Consider the following 16,618-nt stretch of genomic DNA (forward strand, 5'->3'; position numbering starts at 1 on the left):
TCTACGAATCCGATCACAAACAGCTCATTGATATTTCTCTGCTTGTTCCTCTGGTGTTCCAGCAGCTGACCCAAGAAATCCAACTAGTCGATAAAACCGATCAGTGAAGTCAGAAAGTGGTTCGTCATTCCTCTGACGGATATTGTGATACTCTCGTGTGAAAGAACTCTTATCCACGCTGTTAAAATATTTCTCGAAGAAAATAGTACGGAAATCTGCCCAAGGTAAATTCTCCACAAATGGGTCTCCTCCTCTTTCCTCCAATACACCTTCCCACCAAGTTTGCGCATCTTCTTCTAGTTTATACGATGCTAGTCTCGATTTAAATTCATCGCCAACTCCAAACGCCCGAAATATTTTCTCGATATGAGCAATCCAATCCCTTGCTACAACTGGAGTGGTTGCCTTTGTGAAAGATCTCGGTTTCTGTTTTATGAACTTATCTAGCCAATCCCCAATTACACCGTTTGGGTTTGGGTTTGGATTAGGGTTCGGATTGGGATTGGGATTAGGGTTCGGATTAGGATTGGGGTTAGGGTTTGGATTAGGATTCGGATTCGGATCAGGACCACGTACGGCCTGAACAAGTGCAGGCAACATAGCAGTAAAGGCCTAAGTGATAGCAACTACGATATTTGGATCAGGCTCATTTGGTCCACCACCATTACGACGACCAGAGTTGCGTGTCTCACGACGAGGAGGCATCTAAAAAAACACATTAAGAATTTAGATAAAACAAACAATAAGGACTTATCGCATAACGAGATACCTAACCCAATGTCTACCCAATGCTCACATGTCTTAATTATTTAGTTAAAGTTTTCTACAGGATAGAGCCTAAGCTCTGATACCATAATTGTAACACCCCGCCCCGATTAGGGCTGACGTGTTACACAATTCGGTAATCAGAGACAATTAATAACCTAATTAAAACATAAATTCCATAGGTTTAAAAGCAAAAATTCTAAAAATGGCATAATGGTCTCAACAGAAAAATATAAGTGTCTAAATTTATTGAATATAAGGTTTTATTAAACTCCTTGTTCCAACTCTAGCCTTTTATTATCACTCTTCACACATTTCCCCGATTTCCCTGAGTACCTGTTTAAGACATAATAAAAAAAACAACAAAAAGAAACGGTTGAGCCAAAAATTGTCCAGTAACGGAGAAACAATAGCACTAACACATAAATGATAGAAGCAATACACTAAACACTTTAACGATGCAAACAATACAATATGCTGAATGATCACTGATGAAAACCATAAAGGTATATTAGAAATACTCATGTGAGCCACTAACAATAAACACTAACACTTTGTACATTAGCTGCAGTTCCAATGCACCATTATGTAGAGGGGATGTGGGCACTCACACCTATCCCACTACCACTAACACTTACACTTACACTCCTAGGATCGATCCATACGCCTCTGAATAATTAATAAGTGCAATCACTTAGCACCCAATACAATATAGAGACGCCGTGGGCCTTTCGCACTGCCACGGATGGTGCACGTCAACTGTGCCTATGATGACGCCCTATGTCCCCATAGGTGGATATGCTCGGGTATTGAGGTCAATAAAATGATTCACTCAAGTCAAGACAAATACACTAAGGATACACTAAGGCTATATCACATCTAGCCAATGATCAATAATAAATAATAATAATAAAAACTTGTGGGAACATGCGACAATGAGTGAAAAAGTATGTAACCTATCGCATGCGTATTAAAGGCAATAATTCAATACGAGATGTGTAACAACAAATCATAGAACGGTGACGATGGATACTACAATATTATGAAGCGAGTAAACACTTTACGCTACGAGTGACGGACCGAATATCCGTGCACTATGAGAATAAAGAAAAAAAAACAATATTATGCTAAAGCAAGAGACCACAAAATCCGCACCTTAGCTTAAACGTAAACAATGTAGACGCAACAAGTCCTCACTTGAAACAAAGCCCTACATGTTAATCATTTTTATTTTTAAATTAGATTGGTTACTAAATTTTACATTTATTTAATTTAAGGAACCTACTAAATGAATTTAATTATTTAGTCTCCACTAGTCTTAAATTTAAATAAATGAAAAAGAAAATCATTCATTGACCTATTATTCTTGTTTTCCTAAATAACATAGACCACTTTTAAATTAAGGGATCATCGTTTTATCCTGCATTAATTTACTCAAGTTGAAGTAAGAAATCCATGCATGAAATACTAAACTTATTGATTCTGTGTGAACGTACGAATTTTTGAAACTTCACTTTTGAAATACCTTTATATCATAAAAAAAAAACAAAGTAAATCAATTTAGGAGACTTATGTTATGAACTGGTGGCTGTCATTGATAAAACGAAGTTCAACAGCAAGGAATTATCTTCATGTGTGTGAAAGTTTAGTTAGTATCTAGTGTTACTATTTTATTCATTTTTTTCCTTATTAATTTAATTAGTTAGTCAAAGATTAATGTTTTGATGATCTTATTTATATTGCATTAAGCATAGACATGAAGGTGTTCAAAGGATAATAGGTTATTGGTCGATACCTTATGTCGAAGGAAAAGACAGCCGGTGCGGTGAAGTAGGTTCAACAGAGATCTTTAGACGACGAGTCGATGGTATGCAGTGGTGGCTCGGATTTATTGGTATGCAGTCGGTACGAACGTAGACAACCGAAAGAACCGAACAGTGGCAGCTAGAAAAAATATAACACGGGTCAAACCATGGAGCTACTATACGAGAGACTACGGAATTTAGAGAGAATCTTACCGAGCCGATCAATGTGTAGAGGTGTTCAGCGGTTTTCTACAACGTCAAATCCCACGTTTAGCAGAACAAACAAGTTCAGTCGGTTTAAACAAATGGTCGGTGGTGTCTTCGTCTGCGCACTTGAAGATGAACAGAGGGATTGACGATAGTGGATGGGGTAGCTTTTGAAATTTTGCGTAAGGAGTGAAACAATGTGAATGAGGTCGATTAATATGTCAAACTCTGGCTTTGCGGAAGCGTGGTTAATTTGGTGTGACTTCTTAATACCATAGCTTAATCATAACAAAGCTATATGAAAATAAAACTGTCACACCCCAACCGATGGCCGAATCATCGGGGCGCGGCACTGAGCGAAACAGATTGTCCAAAAGTTTCCACAACAACTATTATTATAAATTCAATTAAGTGATACGTCCCATACCGTATCCCAAATTAATAAACAAGTTATCATAGAATACAACTAAACAAATAGTACCGCTTCGACAACTCAGATTTAATTTATTACAAACCAAATGTTTAAAAGTACTGCCCAGAGTCATTAAGACTCGTCCGGACATGATCTACAGACAACTAATGCCATAGATGCTTGATCGAACAACTCCAATGGCTCCATGGCTATAGTTTATTCGCTTCTAGAGACCCCTAGGTAGGCTACGACCTACAACTGCTAGATGGGCTCTAAAGCTTTATTATTGCCCCGCTTTCCTAGCAAGTAAGCGTCCTAATTACCTGTCACATACGTTAAAATAAAGTCAATACATAAAATGTAAAGGTGAGCACACAAGTTTGATAATAGCATATAGAGTTCAAATAGTTTACGCATAACCAGGCACGTACACAGAGGACAACGATGCATGTTAATTATCGACATGGGACCATCGGTACCAACGACTGCGGGTTGACCGTCCGAGACGGTTCGCAATAAATGATTACCACCGTAATCCATGCAAGTATTTGTCCTTAACAACCCCCGTGTGAACGGGTGCTGAGTCCAAACTATAGTACTATGTTGCTAAGGCAGGTAGATAGCACTCCACGTGTAAACATAATAAACAACATTCATTTAGTCAAATAGCACATGCAATTCGGTCAGCGTTCAAATAGTTTGTGTTTGATTGTGATTTGATAGGTAACGTATGTAACACCCAAAAGTGCTAAAACAAAAAGGGATCGAGTATACTCACGGTGATTGATTGTGGATTGAAGGGAGCGCTGAGAGTAAGATTAGCCTGAATAGTTCGATAGCATAACGATAAGTAACGCGGAAAAGTAAACAAGTATGGATGGATCGAATGGGCTGGTCGATCGAACGGAAGGTTCGATCGGACGGCCTGTTCGATCGGCTGGTATATCCGGTTGGACAGTCCTGTTCGATCGGCCGGTTGGCTCGATTGGCTGGACCATTCGAGTGGATTGTTTCTTCCTTTGGTGTGTTTGTGTTAGAGGATTTGAACTTTTGAAGTTCTTGTTGCAGTATTTGAGAACACTGAAGTTTTCCTACCTTTTCAAGTCATTCGATCGAACGGTTCGTTCGATCGGCTAGCTCACTCGATCGGCTAGCTCACTCGATTAGCTAGGAGCTTCAAAGTTAGCCCTCAACTGAATGTCACTCGATCGAACAGTCTGTTCGATCGGCTGAAATTCTCTACTACGAACGAGTTGTGAAAATGGTCAAGTCTTGAAGCATAGTATCTCATGATCCGAACAGTAATGTTTACCAATCGGGCGACCCATTTGGTTGAACATTACTTCGTCAATACTATACTTCGAAAGTTTGGAAATGTGGGACCATGTGCTAGCCGATCGGCTGGCCCGGTAAAAGAGTTGAAAGCATTGAGTGTAAAAGAGTTGAAAGAAAGTTGGAAATCCTTCTTTCAATCCTTCACATCATGAAAATGTTTAGATCTATGATGGATCTTAACTTGTTTATGTGGAAATCGGTTAGATCTAAGCTAATCATGGTGGTATGATGTCACACCCCCAAAATCCCTCACGCGGAGTACCACCGCTTGGAGGCGTGACATGACCAGGATCAAGCCATCAATCATATCAAACATAGCATTTAAGTGTAAAAGTAGAAAATGTATTTCATCGTGACATGAGTGATGTTCATAACCAAACATTATTTAAGTAGCGGAAGCATAATAATGAAAACCCAAAATAAGTTATAAGTTCAAATATCGTTCACGATTCGTATCCCACAACGACCTGCTCCTCCCTGTGCAAGCTCCGTAATGTACCTAAGGTCCTGCAAGGCATGCAGCAGAGAGTCAATAACTAGTTGAGCGAGTTCACAGAAAGTAAATGCGTAACAGTAAGTTCATGAGTATCAGGTGGCTCTACTGGGCCAATACAGGTTTCTATTGGTGGGGGCTTCCCATGTTATTAATCCACTAGACTATGCGTAACCATAAGTGTTCTTCACAACCGAGAACAGTAGCGCGTATGGGGTTTACGTAGGTTTTATGCAAGTATCCTTCACAACCGAGGATAGGAGTACGCGGGGGTTTACGTAGGTTTTACGTAAGTGCCTGACACAACCGAGGCAGTAGCGAGTATCCATTCACGTAGGTTTTACGTGAGTATCCTTCACAACCGAGGATAGCGAGTAGCATAAGTATACGTAGGTTTTACGTATGCGTCCTGCACAACCGAGGACGATGGTATGGTTGTCTAGTAACAGTGTCCGTATGTTTCTATTCAACTTTATCCTTTCAATCCCATTCCCAACACCCCGGGAATCCCATGCCTTGGTAAGAGTGTGAACTCACCTTGGGTTGCTCGGCAGATACACACAAAAGGGTTTCTTGAACTAAAGGTGGTCAACCACGTCCTAACAGGGTTACCATACAAGTCAGGTTTTGACTTAAAGTAATACACGTATGAACCATAGCAAACACGTATTGCACGTAAACAGTCAAGAGTAGCAATAATCCTACTTGTGTGTTTTGAATTATAAACCCGAAAGTATTCGGCCCAACATGTTGTGCGATCCACAACATGTTGTGCGATCCAACATAACCCGGCCCAATTATATAGCAGTCCAACAGATATACATATGGCCCAATACATTAAACAAATAACAATCTTGTGCGATCCCAACACCTTGTACGACTGAGTTGGGTTGTGCGATCAGGTTTGGGCCTTGAGGCCCAACCGCTAAGAACATTACCACTTGTGCGATTGGTCATGCCTTGTGCGATCCGTATTAGCCCAGCCCAGTATACATGCCCAGCCCAACATGTTAAGTGGCTTGTGCGATCCAAGGGATCTTGTGCGACCGAGTTTGTGCGAATGGCCTCTTGTGCGATCAAGAGGCCTTGGGCGGCTGTTTAAACATTCCGGATTTCTTGCCAATTCGGTTGAAATCAATTTGATCAGTTTCCTTTTTACACTTATCAACTAACAAGTTTCCAACTAATCATACAACACATAATGGATCAAACGAGGCATATTTTAGTAAATTCACAAGAACCCTAACATGATCATTATTATAAACAATAATCCTATCAACTCATATGGTTCGATCCGATCACATAAACATAAACATATCACCGATTGCCTTCATTCGATCTTAATCATCATATAAACAAGTCGGACAACAGTACATGATAGTCTAAACTATCTAATCAAGTTTTGATTATAATCATGCAACCTTATTGTAACGATTTCACCAACATGAACCTTAACGGATTTAGTAAATCATAGAACCATAACATCGTTCAACAAGAACCCAATACAAACATGGCAGCCGATTGACATTATCATACACGTAAACATCATGTTCATTAAACCTTCAATACTTAATCATTTAATCAATCGTGAAATCATAACATTATTCAAAACACACTAATCATAAGGCACTAACCGATTAGGATAGATGAGAGTGATCCGCATCACAAGCTTCGAGAAAGAGAGGTGTTGTTGCCGTCGAGTTCTAGAGAGAAGGAAGAGAAGCTAGGGTTTTGTGTGTGTAAGGTGATTGCAACAAATGAGAGAACAAACCCCCAAAGGTGGTTGTTTGTTTGCGTAGAGGAGAAGTGGGCCGGCCCATCACGGCTGCCCCTTCTGGTCCGATTTCATAAGACACGGCCCCAAGTAGGTGGGCTTGTGCGAGTGTGAGTGTTGTGCGGTTTGGGCTCAAGTAGCATAATCACACAATCACATAATCCTAACATATTACACATAACACATACAACATAACATACATAATAGCATTCAATACATCAAAGTTCACATGTTCACATACGTTACATTCATTACAAAGACGGGTTCGAAATACGAGTTGTCACATTATCCCCAACTAAAAAGAAATTTCGTCCCGAAATTTGGTATGCACTCACTGAGGAAGCTAGGTAAGTTATATCGTTCACTGGTTTCGTTTACTGGTTTTCCTGGGGTGTCACATCCTCCCCCGTTGATCTGGAATTTCGTCCCGAAATTCCGCAATAGTAGCTTCAGCCTCAGTAGTGGTTATATTGGTTCCGAATAACTGGGGGTACTTTTCTGTCATCCTGTCTTCGCGTTCCCAGGTGTACTCTGGACCACGTTTGGAGTTCCAACGAACTCGGACAAGAGGGATTCTCTTGTTCTTGAGGACCTTAACATCCCGGTCCGTGATTTCAACTGGTTCGTCGATGAACTGCAACCGTTCATCGATAGTGAGTTCCTTAAAAGGAATTATGAGGGTCTCATCTGACAGGCACTTCTTCAGATTCGACACGTGAAATACATTGTGAACTGCGCCGAGTTCAGCTGGTAAGTTTAGGTTGTAGGCCACCTTGCCTATTTTCTCAATGATCTCGAACGGTCCGACATACCGCGGATTTAGTTTGCCCCGTTTGCCAAAACGAACCACACCCTTCCAGGGTGAGACTTTAAGTAAAACCCGGTCCCCGACCTGAAATTCCAAAGGCCTTCTAGCTTGTCCGCGTAGGCTTTCTGACGGTCGCGTGCTGCCGCCATGCGTTGTCGTATCTGTGCTATCTTTTCTGTGGCGTCCAATACAATCTCTGGACCCGTAATCTGACTATCCCCCACCTCTGCCCAATAGAGAGGTGACCGGCATTTACGTCCGTACAATGCCTCGAATGGAGCGGCTTGTATGCTGGTGTGATAACTGTTATTATACGAAAACTCCACCAAAGGGAGATGCTTTTCCCAGCCGTTGCCGAAATCAATAACACATGCCCGAAGCATGTCTTCAAGAGTCTGGATCGTTCGCTCAGACTGCCCATCCGTCTGAGGGTGATAGGCTGTGCTCATGTCTAATCGTGAGCCGAAAGATTTGTGCATCGCTTGCCATAACTCTGACGTGAATCGTGCATCCCGATCCGAAATGATGGAGGTGGGCACCCCGTGCCTCGAGACAACTTCTTTAAGATAGACGTCTGCGAGAGTGGAGAACTTATCCGTTTCCTTTATAGCTAGAAAGTGTGCAGACTTGGTGAGTCGATCCACGATCACCCATATGGTATCATTCCCACGCTAGGATCTGGGTAGGCCTGTAACAAAATCCATGGAAATTTCTTCCCATTTCCATTGCGGTATCGTGGGTTGCTGAAGTAGGCCCGCTGGTTTCTGGTATTCCACCTTGACTCTCGCACAGGTCAAGCACTTGCTGACATAGGTAGCGATGTGGGCCTTCATGCTAGGCCACCAATAAGTAGTTCTGATGTCGTGGTACATTTTGTCCGAACCTGGATGTACCGAGTAGCGAGACTTGTGTGCTTCAACCATCACAAGTTCTCGTAAGCCGCCAAAAAGTGGGACCCAAATACGCCCTGTTACATTGTAGGCGCCGTCTTCCTTCTGTTCTAATCGTTGCCTTGAGCCGCGTAGGGCATCAGCCCTGACGTTTTCTGGTTTCAATGCTTCTGCCTGAGCATCCCGTATCTGTGTAGGAAGGCTAGACTGAATCGTAAGCTGTAGCGCTCGCACGCGCTGAGGTAAAGTGTCTTTCCGACTGAGAGCGTCAGCCACAACATTGGCTTTGCCCGGATGGTACTTGATGGCGCATTCATAATCGTTCAGTAGTTCAACCCATCGACGTTGACGCATGTTCAATTCCTTTTGCTTAAGGATATGCTCGAGACTCCTGTGATCGGTGTAAATCGTGCACTTGGTACCGTACATGTAGTGTCGCCATATCTTGAGCGCGAAGATAACAGCTCCCAGCTCTAAATCGTGCGTCGTGTAGTTCCGTTCATGAATCTTAAGTTGACGCGAAGCGTAAGCGATGACCTTGTCGCGCTGCATTAACACACATCCCAGACCCTGGATGGATGCATCACAGTATACTACAAAATCGTCCGTGCCCTCTGGCAATGAGAGGATAGGTGCACTGCAAAGTCTATCCTTTAAGTGTCACACCCCGACCACGTAAAACAACAAATCGTGGCGGAAACGTCGGGGAGTGTTGTAACAGAATTTTTGTTTCACAACCATGGTAATTAAAAGTTTTGTTTTATTCATCAAGCAAAGGTTACATAGTCTTAAATTAACTGAAACAAAGTGTTCATCACATAATTAAACTAGTTCCATCTTTATTTTAGTCTCTAAGGCATAGGTCCGCCCTAGTGTGTCACAAACATCCTAAGAAACAGCTCCTGAAACACATGTGAAAATAGGTACGTCAGCATAAAAAAATGCCTGTGAGATACATAGGTTTTATGAGAATAGGATTCATGACTTAAGTTTTAAGAAAATGTTTAATAAAATTTTGTCATGAACCTTGTAAATTGTTTTGTTTCGTAAATTATTTGAAAAGCGATAAGATCAGAAGGTGTGTATAAATGAAAGAATAATATATGGTTAAATGAATAACCAAGTAGTATGAGTTTGTATAAAACAGACTACTTTGTAAACCAAAGTCTTGAAAAAATATGTTGTTGTGTAAAATGTACAAGTCCAAAAGTAGTCAACAAATGTTATGTATGGTAAGCAAAGTGTAGTCACATAAACCAAATGTAAAGATGTACAAGACAAGGTACTTTGAATATATCAAAAGTTATGTTTTGCAAAGTAAAAACATGTTTTATTGATAATAACATTTATGTGGTAAGTTAAACGCATACATTCAAGCCTTGAGACAGACGGATAACCCTAAGTCAAGGTTATCAAAAGAAATGTTTTCGGATTCGGTCATTCCTTACACCCAAACAAACCTAGGATGTCAGGAACGGGATTTGTCAAGTCCTATGGTACCATTACTTACTACCGAGCGGCGTAGCTAATGTTAATGAACGTATATAAGTCCCGTTTGCACAAACCAAATGTTATACCAAATGTAAGCATGTTATATGAAAACAATGTACTAAGTATGCTAAGTAAACATACATAGCAAAACAATATAATGTAAATCATGTACTATAAGTGTTCTAATGAACATAGCAAGTATATGACATGAAAATAGGAAAGCATGAAAGTAACAAGTAGGCACATGTGTTTCACCCCAAACATTGGAAAACAGTAAGAGAGGGGTCTATGTACTCACAGTAGTGCGTCTTGAATCGAATCTCAAACCCTGTCCGCTACACGACAACCTACAACGTACTAATGTCTATTAGACGAGCGGGTCGTGCCTTGGCTTAGAGTTTAGTATTTTGGGTCACGTTTCTTATATTGTTCCGTGTGGTAATTATTTGTTAAAATAGTTAATGTTTTAACTTAATCATATGACATGTTGGGATATTTGTTCATTCAATGTTCTAGTAAACTTTTGTCTAGAATATATTTACTAAGTGTTGGATTTTCGGAAAATTTCGGCAGAGTATCCTCTGTAAATAGAGGTGTCCATGCTTTAATAGCATATGATTTTCTTTTATATAAAACCAATAGTTCATTTTCAATCACCAAACCGACATATCGACAAACAAAACGTTGCATACTTCATTTCAGCTTTATAACTCGAAACCGGACTGTTTTCGAGGATTTTTATAAAATAGTTAACCCTTTCTAAAAATCACCAAATTTTTACAGAATATGACATATGTTCCAAAATTTATTGTGTAAATATATCAAAGTCCAATTCGTTACCCATATTTTATAAAAAATCATTTTCTCGACTGCAATCAGATTTGCTACCTTCTGATCGCAGTTTACGGAAATATTCGCTAAAAATCAACCGTAAGTCCGTTTGACGAAATTCCAGTTGGAGGGTCGTCCTGACAACGGTGTCCATCTACTGTAAAAATTTCATGGGTTGATTTTATTCAGGTTTTAAGTTGTGACTCCGAAAATGTCATACTTTTTCTGCAATAAAAATGCAGCTTGAGCTGCTGTCCAAAAATAACCTTTTAAAAATAGTAAACGGTCTCGAAAAATTATGATTCCAGTGCCATTTGCTTAGTCATTCCAAAACACTCATTTTAGGCTTTAGAAATTCCGTTTTTCGACTTAAAATGACCCCGTTACAGCCTGTTGAAGTTGGCTGGAAATACAATTCAGCAAGCTGTTTACATGGTAGAAGTTACTAAAACGCATCAACGAAGACCCTAACCATGGTTTATTGATGATTTAATGTTCAAACCTCAATCATGCTTTAACCAACCCTAAACCAACCAGATTTCAACTTCTTACAAACTTTTTATATAGGGTTTTTATGCAGGATTTCATGTTCATCTTTTTAGTGTTCATTTTCTTGTGTTACTTGATTATCGTCATCATAACAAGGAACAAGATGAAACAATGGTGTGAAGGGACTTACTACTAGCACAAGGCTAGGGTAGAAATTCTAGTGTGAAGATGATGGGAAGCTTGAATCACTAGAGAACACCTTGAGATCACCCTTGAATCTTCACACCACTTGAAGGTTGCTAGAAATAGTGATGAACATGAAGAACAAGAGTTTGAAGGTTTGAAGATGGAGAGAGAGAGATGGGGGACGGTTGGGAGGGAGGAGAGAGAGAGGTGATTGTTGAGTGAAGTGTTGTGGGGAGTATGGTGGTATTTATAGGCAAAAAAAGGAATCTAACAAGATCTTCCATGATTACAAAAATCTCAAGGAATCCAAGAAAGATCAAATGTAATCATTTCAACATCTATCAAGAAATTTGGTGGGTCCCTCTTGATATGGCCGAAATTTTGATGGGGGAGGGGGTCCATGTGTAAATTTTTATATAAATATGCCATATGTAGGCTAAAACGGGTGTTTAACTAGATACCGGGTATTTTATCTAGCGTTTAAATCCCGATTTATGGCGTTCTAAATTATTTTTATTACTCTACAAAAATAAACCTACCAAAATATTGTTGGAATAAAATTTCAGTTGCCAAGACTGGCTGCGTTGTCTGCGTTTTGCAGTAGAAGCACTGTGTCGCGCAGAAACACGCGGTACGCGCTTAAACTTGAAAAATTAGCGTTTTTAGGCGTTTTAATTCATTTTTCAACACGGACCTGATAAAAATAAAGTTTTTAATCATAACAGAATATTTTTGGAATTTAAATATTATCCGGGCGGTCACCAGCGTTAGTTTCGCAGTTTTGTCGTAAATAGTCCTTTAGTTCAAATGAACATGTTTTTGCCATACAGAATCCTTTGGAACTTATTTCTAAGTTATGTAAAGGATATTTAAGGTATGTTAAGCTTACGTCATAGTTCCGGAGTGTACGTTGCGTTAAACTGATTGCGTTTATGCACCAGTTATGCATATAACTCTCTAGAAAGCGATTTAAAGCTTGAAATCGGAGTCGAATCAAATTGTAAAATCATCAAACATAAATACACACATAATAACACCAAAGCACATTGTTTTATTGATAATTCACATTGTTTTACATTATACGACGCTTACAGAACACAGTTGTCACAGTCTCCCCTACTTTAGGAAATTTCGTCCCGAAATTTTATTTAGAGGAAACTTGTGAAAACAAATGCGGATATTTCGCCTTCATCTGGTCCTTACGTTCCCAAGTAAACTCAGGGCCACGTTTGGATTCCCAGCGAACCTTGACCAAATGAATCCGTTTGTTCTTCAACTGCCTGAATGTACGGTCCACTATCTCCACAGGTTTCTCGACAAAATGCAGTGTTTTATCAACACGTATTTCGTCAAGCGGTATGTGGAGGTTCTCGTCAGCTAAACACTTTTTGAGATTGGACACATGGAAGGTTGGGTGAATGTTTCCAAGTTCAGGAGGTAACTCAAGTCTGTAGGCTACCTTACCGATTCTTTCCACGATCTTGAATGGTCCAACATATCTAGGTGCAAGTTTTCCTTTCTTTCCAAATCTGATCACACCTTTCCAAGGTGAGACCTTAAGTAATACACGATCACCGACTTGAAATTCCAAGGGCTTGCGTCGTTGGTCCGCGTAACTCTTTTGACGGCTTCGAGCTGTCTGAAGGTTATCACGAACTTTCTTAACCTTATCAGTTGTCTCTAGAATGAGGTCAGGTCCAGTAAGTTGAGCTTCACCTATCTCATTCCAGCAGACGGGTGAACGACATTTTCGACCATAGAGAGCCTCGAAAGGAGCCATGTTGATGCTGGAGTGATAACTGTTGTTGTAGGAAAATTCAATCAATGGAAGATGTGAATCCCAACTACCACCAAAGTCGATCACACTAGCTCTAAGCATATCCTCCAAAGTCTGGATTGTTCTTTCAGTTTGGCCATCTGTTTGTGGATGATAGGCTGTGCTCAGATTGAGTTGGGTCCCCATGGCAGATTGCATGGTTCTCCAAAATCGAGAAGAGAAGCGAGCATCCCTATCAGAAATAATGTTCAAAGGAACACCATGTCGAGATACAATTTCATCCACATAGATTTTAGCTAACTTTTCAGCAGAAAAATCCTCACGGATTGGCAAGAAATGCGCTGATTTAGTAAGACGATCCACAATTACCCAGATGGCATCATGACCTTTCTTAGTGCGCGGAAGTTTAGTAATGAGATCCATAGCGATGTTTTCCCATTTCCAAACTGGAATCTCTGGTTGCTCTAAAAGACCAGAAGGATGTTGGTGTTCAGCTTTGACCTTAAGACAAGTAAGGCATTTTGAAACATATAAGGCAATGTCTTTCTTCATACCGGGCCACCAATACCGAGTACGAAGATCCTTATACATCTTATCTGAGCCAGGATGAATAGAATAACGAGACTTATGAGCTTCATCCATGAGCAAAGTGCGAAGATCATCTAGGCTTGGGACCCACAAACGGTCCATGAAATAATACGATCCATCGTCCTTCAGTTCAAGATCAGGCTTAATGTGATAGGGTAACTCCTTACCCATCAAGTCTTGTGAAACACAAGCATGTTGAGCCTGAGAGATGCGGGCTTGGATATCAGATCGAGCTTGGATAGCAGATTGAACACGAACGCAATGAAGCTTAGTATGTTCCTTACGACTTAATGCATCAGCCACGACATTCGCTTTACCATGATGGTAGCGAATTTCGCAATCATAGTCGTTTAGGAGTTCGACCCAACGTCTTTGCCTCATGTTAAGTTCTTTCTGGTTGAAGATATGCTGAAGACTTTTGTGGTCAGTGAAAACCACACACTTTGTACCATACAAATAGTGTCTCCAGATCTTAAGAGCGAAGACAACCGCACCCAACTCTAGATCATGAGTGGTGTAGTTCTTCTCATGCACCTTCAATTGTCTTGATGCGTAGGCTATAACTTTGTTCCTTTGCATCAGAACACAGCCAAGACCCAATTTAGATGCATCGCAATAAACGACGAAATCATCATTGCCCTCAGGCAAAGTCAGAATAGGCGCGTCACAAAGCTTCTGCTTCAAGGTCTGAAACGTTTCTTCTTGTTTAGAACCCCATTCAAAGGGCTGATTCTTCTGAGTTAGAGCAGTTAAAGGGACTGCAATCTTTGAGAAATTCTCTATGAAGCGGCGGTAATAACCCGCGAGACCAAGAAAAGAACGAACCTCAGTAGGGGTAGTAGGTGTATCCCAATCCTTAATCGCACTGATCTTGGAGGGATCTACATGAATACCTTGTTCGTCGACAATATGCCCCAAAAATTGAACTTCCTTAAGCCAAAATTCGCACTTGGAGAATTTGGCAAAAAGTTGTTCTTTCTTTAGGAGTTCGAGAGTAAGACGAAGATGTTGCTCATGATCAGCTTGCGTCTTGGAGTATATCAAGATGTCATCAATAAAAACGATGATGAACTTATCCAAATAAGGCTTGCAAACCCTATTCATCAAGTCCATGAAAACAGCAGGAGCATTGGTCAAACCGAACGGCATTACTGTGAACTCATAATGCCCATAACGAGTGCGGAAAGCAGTCTTGGGAATATCCTCTTCATGCACACGAAGTTGATGATACCCAGAACGAAGATCAATCTTCGAAAAATAAGAAGCACCCTGTAACTGGTCAAAGAGATCATCGATGCGAGGTAGGGGATATCGATTCTTGATGGTAAGCTTGTTCAGCTCACGATAATCGATGCACATCCTGAAGGATCCATCCTTCTTTTTAACAGAAAGAACGGGAGCGCCCCAAGGTGAAAAGCTAGGACGGATGAAACCTTTGTCAGAAAGCTCCTGAAGCTGCTTAGATAGCTCTTGCATCTCAGACGGTGCAAGACGATATGGAGCTCTGGCAATAGGATTTGCACCAGGTACGAGATCGATACGGAACTCGACTTGGCGTGCTGGGGGTAGACCAGGCAACTCTTCAGGAAACAGCTCCTGATAATCCCGAACAACAGGGATATCTTGAATAGATTTACCTTTGCCTTTATCTGCTGTAACATGTGCCAAGAAGGCCACATAGTTCTTTCGCAGATACTTCCGAGCTTGAGTACAAGACATGAGCTTGAGACTACTAGCAGGTTTCTTACCACGAACCTGTAGGGTCTCACCTGACGAAAGCGGCACCCGAACAATCTTCTCAAAACAAACTACCTCCACGTGATGCTTGGCTAACCAATCCATACCCACAATAATGTCGAAGCTTCCAAGTTGCATAGGTGTGAGGTCAATAGGAAAAAGATGGTCGTTAAGGTTCAATTGGCAATTGCGAAGAACAGAATCAAGAACAACAGGATTACCACTCGCAACTTCTACTGTCAAAGGCTTACCTAGTTTCGTTCTAGACACGCGAAGCAATGGCTCAAAAGATAACGACACAAAACTCTTATCGGCACCAGAATCAAAAAGAACAGATGCGGGTTGATTATTAACAAAGAACGTACCGTTAACCACTTCATTGTCCGCTTGCGCCTCTTGTGCATTCATGTTGAAGACTCGACCTCGAGCCTGAGCCTGAGCTGGATTCGCATTCACCAATCTTGGACATTGGTTACGGTAGTGTGTCAGATCCCCACAGTTATAACAAGAACCTGGTGGGTAGTGAGGTCGTGCAGCTTGACCTTGTTGTTGAGCGAGAGGCTGGGCAACTTGTTGAGCCGGGTTCTGAGCTGCCCGATTCTGATTAGCAGGAATGCGGCATGAAGCAGCAAGATGACCAGGTCTTCCACAGTTGGTACATTGACGACACTGGAGGTGTGGCTGATGATGACCGTTACACCTGTTGCACAAAGGTGCATTGCCTAGATAAGGCTTCTTGGCAAGTGGTTGCGCAGGCTGATTTGGTGCAGCTTGGGCCTGTGCGGTAACGGCGTAGTTTTGGGAAGCCTTTCGCTTCCTAGAACCCTTCGAGGAACCAGAATCCTTACCCTTCTTGTTTTTACCTTTCTTGCTATCCTCTTTGTCAGACGCCTGCTTCTTACCTTTCTCCCCCTTCCTGTGCAACTTACCCTTCCGAATCTGCGACTCAGTCAATGTCGCTGCTAACTCGATCGCCTGACGGACTGTGGTAGGGTTACTACCAGTAACGATGTCTTGCACTGAGTCAGGT

This window comes from Helianthus annuus, chromosome 1 (assembly GCF_002127325.2).
Source record: "Helianthus annuus cultivar XRQ/B chromosome 1, HanXRQr2.0-SUNRISE, whole genome shotgun sequence".
Taxonomy (NCBI): Eukaryota; Viridiplantae; Streptophyta; class Magnoliopsida; order Asterales; family Asteraceae; genus Helianthus; species Helianthus annuus.